A 10990-nucleotide genomic window follows, 5' to 3' on the forward strand; every position below is an offset into this window, starting at 1 on the left:
TAATTGTTAACAAGATTCCTAACTATAAGAAGCCAATATACACTCATAACTACTTTTAAACTGTTTTTATATGTATTGGAAATTCACCTATAAATCATAAATTTAGTGAAGCTCAAAATATGTCAAGGAAACATTGGAATTAACTTTCAATTGTCGTAAGTGTTGCATCAATTTTGTGAGTAAATTTTACACCTTCCAATATGTTGCTGACGCAGTAGTTTCAAAATTTGCAAATTCAAAAATTAATTAGAATCAATTCTGACTCAACCTTCAATTGGTCAATAACCTAAGATTGTAAACCCGAAGAGGGATAGAAAAACAAACACGACCCTACATATGGGCAACAGTAACAAGTGCATTGACATCGAACCCGATCCTGTAGGCAGAGGAAGGAATAAGAAAAAAGGTTCCTTCTCGAAAACTTCCCTAACTAACTTTCGAACTCCACAAGTATGACCGCACCGATCGATGCGTATGGACAAAGTTTGAAAAAGCCCGGCGGCTAAGCGCAAGGGAAAATAGGCATAAATAGAAAGGTCGTAAATTGCGGCCATAATTACCCTTTGTCAACAAGGCAAAGACGCGTCCCTTTAGGTGGCAAGTCAACTTACCAGAAGGTAGTTGAACTATGTGGAAGTGATCTCCATGTTTCGTCTTGCTAAGGTTCTACGGAATCGGCAACGATAATAAGGAAAGGCCCTAGGGACGATCGCCGGCAGGGTAATAAAACTCCCAAAAAAGTATACATGCGCAGCGAGGGAGCGGCGAGGGAGTGGCGAGGGAGGTCCGATAGCGCTAGGATCGATGCATGACGGAATGATTATTTAGAGCCGGCATTCATCTATTACGATAGAACAGATTGAACGCGGGAATGAAAAGTAATAAAAGTTGGGCCGTACTCGTAGGCGTGAGAAAGCAAGGGAAAAGAAATTTAGTTTTAAGTTAGAATAATAAGGTTTTGACTTCTCTTTTTGTCCTTATGACCAAATGAGAAGATAGAACCAACTTAGCCTATAAAAGCGGCCTGACGCCGATGAATAAATGCTTTTTGTGTTGTCGAACTCCAGCTAAGAGCTTGTCACTCCTTCGAAAACCTACCCTTATACACCTTTAAACCTTCCATCTTTCCAGACTTTGGGCGTGAGTTCTCTTGTCACTTCTCACCGAACTATAGAAGTGCCAACCCTCACGCAGTCCTGGATTAAAGGATTTCCCAACTCCCTTTCTCCCTTTCCAAACGTATTTTTAAAGACTAGACTTTGGGCGTGAGTCCTTTTGCCACTTCTCACCGAACTATAGAAGTGTCAATCTTCACGCAGTCTAGGACTTGGAAGACGTTAATTTTCATTTCAAGTCTATCAAACTTGAAAGGAAAATAGGAAAGATTCCTTATTTACGATTCACTCTCTAGCGGAAAACGAAAAGAAAAACGGAGAAGAACACCGGCGTCGACCGTCAAAACCTTCGCGAGTAATAAGTAAAACGGTCGTCACAGGTCGGACTTCGACACAATGTTCCAAAAATGAAAGAAAATGGAAACAATAATAGTTTGTCGTACAATAGCTATGACCTTAATTATTGGTAAAGTATATCATTGTCAATACACCATTTGATAGTTCTTTTTTAACCAATTTGATGTAATAACAATGCTTTGTACGAATATCAATTTGCGTCACTGTACACAGCAGCAGCAGCAATGAACGAACGACCACCTGTTCTAAGAGGATTTGGCGCTAAACAAGTTTTATTCATCGCTGCATGAATCCGTGTGCATCCGATAAACAAATGGAAAACTATATTCAGTGGGTCGGTCGTTTATCGGGCACAGGTCAGGTAGGAGTGTTTAGTCAATTTATTTAGTTTAGTGAAAAGCATGAATAAAATCCGCATGTTTAATTGTTATCTTGTTTTTTATTTTTTATTGTGATAGGTAACTGGGTAAGCTGAGAAAATTAACACCAGCCCTGCAATTTGTCAAAATAACCAAATGTAGGCCTTTAGGTAATAGAGCCCAGCAAACCTTACTGATGGACGGTATCGAAGACTCCGTGGCGCAACGGTAGCGCGTCTGACTCCAGATCAGAAGGTTGCGTGTTCAAATCACGTCGGGGTCAAAATATATAGATATTTTTTTTTAACAGCCGAAGGAAGTAAATTACTTCCATTCACGTCTGGGTCAGGTTTTTTTTTGTACTTAAAATTATTTATTTTCGTTATAACAAAAAATTGACCCCGACGTGATTTGAACACGCAACCTTCTGATCTGGAGTCAGACGCGCTACCGTTGCGCCACGGAGTCTTCGTTATCATTGGTCGATAAGGCAGTCATTTTACTGCTAAATTATTTTCTAAATATTTGCGTAAAGAATCCTTTCTTAATATGACAGTAATGTATACATAGGGCTCCATAGCTCAGTTGGTTAGAGCGTCGTGCTAATAACGCGAAGGTCGTGAGTTCGATCCTCTCTGGAGCCACATTTTTGTATGACTTAAGATGTAGTAGATGAGGTCAATTGTTGTTAAGCCCCTCAGTACACTGTTTGTCAAGTGTGCAAATTTTTCCGCACGCATAAACCAACATGCAAACATCGGTCTCAACAATGACAAAACATCTGAAGTGTCAAGTGGATATTGAAGTGTTAGTTTATGCGTGTGGAAAAATTTGCACACTTGGCAAAGAGTGTACTGAGGGCTTTAGTAGTACTAAGTAAAATTGAGTAACTGTAAAGCAGAGCTGGGAAAAGTTCTGAAATTCACACTACAGTAGGCAAGCGTAGCAAATCACAGTCAGTGGAACTAGTGAAACTCACGCGTATCGCTGCTGTAGGCAAAATGCCTTGAAAATAGCAAAACACCCGTTGTTAAGGGCAACTGTTGCTAAGGGGAACTCAATACTACTGTAAAAAATGTTCTATTTCCCGCTGCATTTCCCGCATTTACAGCCTTCAATGACACTACTGATTTAGGAAATCAATGTACCCAACATAGGCTACTTGATAAGATTCACAATTTTGAACTACTGTTTTAGAAGAGCCACGTGATTTTCGCAAAAAGATCAACTATTCCAATCTGAAGAAACTGAAACTGAGAAAAGAAAAAGTGTTTCTCATTGGTCAAGATTTGTGAAATCGAAGTCTTCGCAAGAAGAGTAGGATTCGAGTTGGGTTTCTTTTACATTTCGCTAGCTGAAAAGGAGTAGCTCCGGCCGCTACAATGGACGAACATCCCATGAAGACATGCTCTGACATTCGGTGAGAACTTTCCTTTTATCATTCTACTCTATAGCATTTGAAGAAGTTAGTTGTATTGTTTGCAAAACCTTGGCAAAACCTTTTTATTATTCCGCATTTCAGTTCGTTTCATGCTTGTGATAACATTAATTTGTATCATGGCATTGCTTCATTTATTAAATCACTAAACAAACTATGGATGGTTCGTCACTGTAAGTGTCGGCATAAGGCATTATCCCTGTTTTAAAAATTCTGAGCTACACGAGCATATTATTTTATATATTGGTCGCAATAACCAAAAAATAACCTTTGAATAGTTCGACAATAAAATTGTCGACGACAGATAGATAACTTTTTTCAAATTAAGGCTACATTAATCGCATCACTAACCAAGGTGAATCCTGATTATGTAGCTTTTTAACCCTCCCACTAACAATCCTCCTTCCTGTGAAAACCATGGAGATGCAGAGGTGATCTCGGTCTCTAGTAGCAATGGACGTCACACTATCATTCCTTTCCTTCCCCGATGACCGTAAGGACGTGGCCGGCGCCCTTATTGACATTACTATCATTGGAGTTCTCGAAATTGTACATTGAAGATGTTAGCTACTCCCAAGCTGCACCTGTTGGTCCCCTGTACAATTTTGATTATTCTGGTCAATCACGGAGTAGCAACTACGAATTGTACGATTATCTATGCTTATTAGGGTGCGGCTTATTTTTCAAAAGTTCTCAAAACCAAAAATTCGTGTGCTCTACTGAATTCAAATCACATCAAAAGATAAACCTCAAAATCTGAGCCAAAAATATTAACATTTAGAGGTTCAAGTTATAAAAAATGACCTGCAGTGAAATAAACATAACTTTGTTATTTTTCAACCGATTTTAAAACTTTTAGCACCATTTTCTTTCAAATCAATTTTATAAAAAAATGTGGAACATCGAAATTGTCTAAAATCAAAACTTGTCTTAGTAAAAACATACTTTTATCCAAATTTTTCTTCATTTTACTTTTTTGTTTGTCCATAACTTCATTAAAACTCAATCGTTTCTGAATCTTTTTACATGTTTTTGAAACAAATTTAGTTGTTTTTAAACTGTACATACATCACATTTTTCTAAAAAATAATTTTGACTTAGGTATTCAACAAAAACTACCCAAAAACATGATTTTCCAAAGAAAAAATAAAATTTCTTTGGATTACTTAAGTTTTTTTTGCTGGAAATAGCATTTTTTCTATAAAACTTAAATATATAAAGCATCTTGCCTTAAATACGAGTTGAATAGTGCAAAATATACATAAATACATGTGCAAACATAATTTTGTTTCAAAATTATTTAAAAATTGTTGCAAAGTCCTTCTTAAAGGTTTAACAAATGAGAAAAATTAGTTTCACCTTTAGAGACAATATTTAACTGCCAAAAATTTGACAAAACTGCCATTTTTCGTTGAAAAATTATGTTTTTGTGCAATTTTTGCTGAATAACTTGATTAAAACATTTTTTTAGTAAAATTTGATATATGAAAGGTTTGAAAACAATTAAATTAGCTTCAAAAGCATGTAAAAAGATTTGAAATCGGTTGAGTAATCATGAAGCTATGGTCAAACAAAGTTGAAATTTTTAGTAAAATTAGGAAAAATTTGGAATAAATTACTTTTAACTGATACTTGTTTTGATTTTAGACAAATTTGTTGTCCAACAAAGTTTTTACAAATTTAATTTTGAAGGTATTGATGCTAAAAGTTTTAAAATTGATTGAAAAATAACAAAGTTATGTGTACTTCACTGAAGGTCATTTTTTATAACCTGAAAATTCAACTTCAAGACGCTTGCGCCACCTCTAAATGTTAATATTTTTGGCTCAGATTTTGAGGTTTATCTTTTTATGTAATTTGAATTCAGTAAAGCACACGAATTTTTGGTTTTGAGAACTTTTGAAAAATAAGCCGCACCATAATGCTTATGCTTATGCTTAATGCTACGATGAAGAGATAATCCTCTTCTATCTCCAAGTGGTGATAGTTTTCATCTTGGGTCATTCATTTGCTTAGGAACAAGAAGTTTCGCCCTCAGTTACCAATGGCTTTTAGAGCGAGATCATAAGTTATGCGAGATTGTATTTGAGGCTTTACACGAAACAATGTTCTTTGAAACTCTTGACTTTAAGCTTGATTAGCGTTGAGTGTGATGTTGAAACGTTTTTTTTTCACATATTTTAATCACTTCTGGGACACTGGAACCCCAATTTACAAATTAGTTTAATTGAATCTTCTTGCGAAAGAAAGAGTTTAACTGAATAAATAATAATAAATTGAAGGAATTTTTGAACAAAATTTCAATAACATTCCTTAAGATATTCCAAAACTCACACAAACAATTTCTTCAAGAAATGTGTTATTTATTTTATAAACATTGAATCATTTTAATTTCTATAATTCTAAAAAAATAAAATTGTATAATAAGTGAGCTTATGCTGATAAGTTTGAATGATTTCATTTTAAGTATGATTTTAATCGTTACATTCATTTCTAATATCTAGGTGTTCTGTGTTTGAAAACGCTATCATCATAATTTGTAATAACAAAATTAAGCTCTTATTAACATTTTATGTTTTGTGTGACCAATTTATTGGAACCCTTCTCATCGTGACAACATGTCCACTTGAAAGTTTCAAATAAAGAGCGTTTGGTTTATGTGGGAATATTATAACTTAAGGTTGGGAAGTAGTAGGAGAAATCTTACATTTTTGCAAGTATGAAGAAAAAATATCCAAATTTTTTGCAATTTACTAGATTTGTCCTTTAGTGACTATCGAGTTGGGAAGGTATCGAGTTACAGAATACAAAATCAGCTCAACTGCGATCCAAGAGACCATCGAGGTAGCCAACTGAAACTCGTACAATTACAGTAAGGTTCTAGCATTCATCCTGAAAGTATGCTTTGATTCTTAGTTTACCCTGTTCGTTAAAATCGAAGGGCTCCATAGCTCAGTTGGTTAGAGCGTCGTGCTAATAACGCGAAGGTCGTGAGTTCGATCCTCTCTGGAGCCATGTATTTTGCGACATCATTTGTCCCACATCTCCGTTGGAATTTCATTATCGTTTCACTAATAGATTTCTTTATAGAGGGTTCCATTGTACACAAACAAACCAATAAATAACACAATGAAGTGATGAAGTGTAAAAAATGTGAATGGGCACGCTTGTTGATGATACATGTGTGAACTTTTGCGGTTTTTGACCCGAACTTTAAATTATTCAGCGCCATCCGACGCAATCAATCGGTGCCCATCCGTCAACTTTCCCGCACGGATCAACACGAAGCATTGCAGGACGCGGAATTGGCATCATCACCTTTTCCGGAAATCCGTCCATGATGGCAAATGGGGAGGGCGTCGAAAACGATTTCATTGTTTGTTTGCCGATTTCCGCGGATATTGTCGTCCTTCATTGTTGTGTCATTATGATTATAATCATTATGGAAATATACAAATTTGCGGATGGCATGACAGACCCATCAACCCTGTCGAAATTTCCGATTCCGCAGGCCCAAAAAAAGAAATGACACTGAATCGACGGAGACAGCGTAGTGACGGAAAAAATTACCCGGTAATTATTTTTAATCAGCTTATCATTGGCACCGGAATGGTCATGGCAACGCGAACCGCTTGCTGTCGGTCCGTTCGTTTCGCATCATCATCCCTCCTCGATGACAGTTGATTCGAGTGGGGAGCACAAAGGGGTAGTTGGCGAATCTGAATGGTCAAAAGTCGTTTTGAAAACCTTGATTTTTATCAGGGATTAGTTGCAATGATCAAACGTCAACGCTTCATATCCGTAGAGAGTTACCGATTTTTTTTATACTGGGTGAATTTCTATCTTCAACCATGTACTTCATTTAAATAAAAATAATGGTCAGGCCTATCCTCGCTGTCTCCCTCTTCAGAGACACGAAGGCCTCCTCCACTGACATGCGATCGATTCCAAGAAGGACGATATCGTTCGCATAGCCAAGGAGCACGCCAGGGTGCTCGAGTGCAATGCTGAGCAGTAAATTTCAAAGTGCTTCTCCTTGCTTTAACCCGTCTAACGGCGTAAACGAGGTTGACACTTCGTCTGCAATTCGAGCACTTGAATTCAAAACATGCAGCGTGACACGTATCAGCTTAATTAGTTTCACCGGACAACCATGTTCAGACATTATCTACCACAGCTTTCTTTTCACTAAATCGTTCGCTACCTTGAAATCTATAAACAGACGGTGAGCCTGCATGTTTTTCTTCCGGAATTTGTCTAAGATCATTCGCGAGGTAAATATCTGGTCCTTTATCGAGCAACCCTCACAAAAACCAGCTTGGATTCAGTCTGTTGAACGAAATGCACGACAGTATTATGTACGCCGAATTCAGCAGGGTTATTATTTATTTATTTATTTGGTCTTACATCAATTAGCTTGATACAACCTCGCCAACAACATTTCACCAATTCACTCAGTTCATGGCCGCTTCTCTCCATCCTCGACTGCGACCCACACTCTCCAGGTCCTGGTGCACCTATGTAGTCAATCCACCTAACTCGCTGCGCCCCACGCCTTCTTGTTCTGATCGGATTCATAGTGAACACCATCTTTACAGGGTTGTTGTCCGGCATTCTTGCAACATGCCCTGCCCAGCGTATCCTTTCAGCTTTAGCTACCTTCACGATACTGGGTTTGCCGTAGAGTTGAGCGAGATCGTGGTTCATCCTTCGCCGCCACACACCGTTCTCCTGCACGCCGCCGAAGATCGCCGTAGAATGCTTATTGAAAAGACGCGAATCTACAATCCGAACTTGATTCTCAAAGAGGTACTGTATTTATCCAGTAGGAACTTTAAAGTACAATTGAAGACTTCTACGTTCTTTCAAATATACTCTAAAGTTCACAACTAGTTTACATATAACTAACTTAGAAATTCAGAGTTAAGTTCAGTTAAATCACTAACCATACGCATGTGAAACTTTTCTCCGACTTGAAAAAAAAAGTTTGAATATAGACTTCACAGTGACTTGACAGGGTTCGAAGTGAACTTGTTCCGAACTCCAAATACGACGGCTACCTAAATTGCTAATCGAACCAATTAAAAACTACCATCGAACTAGAATTGAACACTAATTGATTCACAGTGGAATAGAAAGGGAGCATAAAACGGGCACTGTTTCCCGGAGTTTCGGAAATTTAAATCCAACACTAATGATTTTTTATATATTTTATTGGACCTACCTGGTGGGTAAATTGCCGTTCAGCGTGCTTGCTCTGTATTAAATCTGAGAGACTTGCAACACCGCCTCAAAATAGTCATCTCTATCTCCGTTGTTCGCCGCGAAAATTAGTCCTTCGTTATCATTTTTCCCCAGGTTTTACACTTTCAAAACTGTTATATCATTTTACACTAGTTTGTTGAGAACTTAATCATTCAGAACAATGATTTATTTTATAAATAATTCAACACATTCAATATAATCACTAGTAGTGGGATTAGGGGCATAATGAACACCCGGGGTGAAATGGACACCCCCTCAATCTCAATATGCATACTTCATCAAAAGTTCATACAGTATATAAAATCTGTATTGCATTTGAAATGTTTGACGGCAGAAAAGTTAACGTTTTGCTTCAATTGTTTTTTGAAACTTGACTTTAAGTTTTTCTCTGCTTCAAATTGGCATATAAGCAAGGCGGTGGGAGAATCTAATTTTTAAGCAAAATAACGAACCTAAAAAGGTTCTTTTTAGCTTTTATGATAGAGGGTGAGCCCTTCTAAACTTCGAAATGACTGACAGACATTAAATATTTTGGAATCATTAAATTTCATGCAAGTGTTCATTTTGCCCTAATACCTTTTTACTAGCCTATTTTGGACCTAATTTTCTACGTCACTTTTCTGGTATATTATATGATTTTTATTACCATGAATGAATGTAAATATTAGTGCCTAGAAAGGTCCTCACATCAATGACATTTGAGAAATGTTACCCATTAACCAACACGTGGTCTATATGGGAACAGGCCAGTGTTGTAAGTAATCACGGTAGGTGACACGTTTTCGCTTATATATGGCAGCGCTTGCCTAAGCATTCCTAACACGAGCAATCAAACGAATGTTGGAAAGAAAAATGTCAGTTGAATGCCTCTGAGGCTGCGTCCATTTATTACGTAACGCTAAAATTGGACTTTTTTGACTCCTTCCCCCCTCCGTAACGCTTTTTGTATGAAAACATCAAATTTTTGTATGAGCCGTAACGCTTAAGTCTACTCCCCCCTCCCCCTAGAGCGTGACGTAATTTGTGGATGCCGCCTTATCGTAAGGCGCTATCGTAATTTGCTAAGAAAATTAAAAGTTTTGTTTGTTTCTGTCATTTTTTCTAATGGGCACTGCTGTATGGATGTCACATTCAAAATATCAAGCATAATCAAACTATTCATGTTGCTTAAGATCCGATATGTCAGAATTCTATGCAAAACTTACGATTTATGCAAATGTCATCGAGTCAGACGACATTCCATCGACATTTTTTGTGTTTCTCGATGTTCATTCTACCGCTCGTGCTGTGTGACGGATGAATTCAGAAAAATAAAATGACTGCTGGCCATGGCAACGAAACAAACGCCGCGCAAAGTGTCGAATGTTCACAGCACTGGAGCAGACATCGTCATTCAGGTGTGTTTGCGGATATTCTTGCGTCCGAAGAAGGTTCTGCTAATTTCCATCCCTTTAGCAACAGCGAAGATTACAATCCGGAGGCCATATCAGGCTCTCCGTTTCATTGACTGGTCGGAAGAAATCTTGTTTCTCGATCTGCGCATTTGCGTCGCCGATTACTATTTTGACATCCTGGTTTGGTAGGCCCTATCTAGGCTCTCATAGAACTCATCCTTCATGTCATTGGGTTTATAGTTCGTTGGCGCATACATGCTGATCAGACTGTAGTTGAAGAACTTGTCCTTCATTCGCAACACTCAGATTGGGGTCGCTTACCGGTTTTCACCGAATAACTCGTTTCATCTGCTTCCCAATCCCTTTAAAGCTAACTCCATGTTCTGCTCTGTCGCCGACGCTGTAGTAGATGTGATACTAGAATGAAGTGCTCGCAATTCACGTTCTCCGATTTTGGGACAGTTTGTTTCCAAGATAGCTGCCACGTTCACGCCGATATTCCGCAGTTCTCAAGCCAGGAATCCACCATGCGCGGGTTCATTAAAAGTTCTCACGTTTCATGATCCTATTCATTTCCTATCGTTGTCCTTTACTCGTTGTCAGGGCTGTTGTCATAAAATCAATCCGTGTGGTCTACTTTTGCTTTTCTTGGTTGGTGATGAGTCTTTGATATGCCATTTTATAGTCCCCTACATCGTGCTAGGGCTCATTTACATATTTCATAAAGCTAAACGGGGTGGGTGGGTGTCCTCGTGATGTTACGGCTCCTATAAAATGTGTAGAATATTCATACAAAATGCGTTACGAGGGGGTGGGTGGGTGTCAAAACTGACCATTTTTGGCGTTATGAAATAAATGAATAAACCTCTAGATGTTGAGGTATGATGTTTGGTTATTAGAAACAGCATCACTATTCGTAAGTTTAACTGCTTTTATTTCAAATAGAATTTTCGCACTTTTAGCAAAGCTAGAAAAATTCACCTAATCCGGCTATCTGGAGAGCTCATTGGGTTTAGGCGCTGTGGTTCTCACTCATGTCATGCTCTACAAGCGGACTGCTTG

At 38.0% G+C, this 10990-nt stretch overlaps 4 non-coding genes across 4 annotated transcripts; 3 read left to right on the forward strand and 1 right to left on the reverse strand.

The window, feature by feature from the left end:
• Positions 1–2042: 2042 nt before the first annotated feature.
• Trnaw-cca lies at positions 2043–2114 on the forward strand. Its single transcript has one exon. It is a non-coding gene; the product is annotated as a tRNA-Trp (tRNA).
• Positions 2115–2227: 113 nt separating this feature from the next.
• On the reverse strand, positions 2228–2299 carry Trnaw-cca. Its single transcript has one exon. It is a non-coding gene; the product is annotated as a tRNA-Trp (tRNA).
• A 102-nt stretch (positions 2300–2401) lies between these two features.
• On the forward strand, positions 2402–2475 carry Trnai-aau. Its single transcript has one exon. It is a non-coding gene; the product is annotated as a tRNA-Ile (tRNA).
• Positions 2476–6210: 3735 nt separating this feature from the next.
• Trnai-aau lies at positions 6211–6284 on the forward strand. The gene has a single exon. It is a non-coding gene; the product is annotated as a tRNA-Ile (tRNA).
• Positions 6285–10990: the final 4706 nt, after the last annotated feature.

The sequence above is a fragment of the Aedes aegypti genome, chromosome 1 (assembly GCF_002204515.2).
Source record: "Aedes aegypti strain LVP_AGWG chromosome 1, AaegL5.0 Primary Assembly, whole genome shotgun sequence".
NCBI classification, from domain to species: domain Eukaryota; kingdom Metazoa; phylum Arthropoda; class Insecta; order Diptera; family Culicidae; genus Aedes; species Aedes aegypti.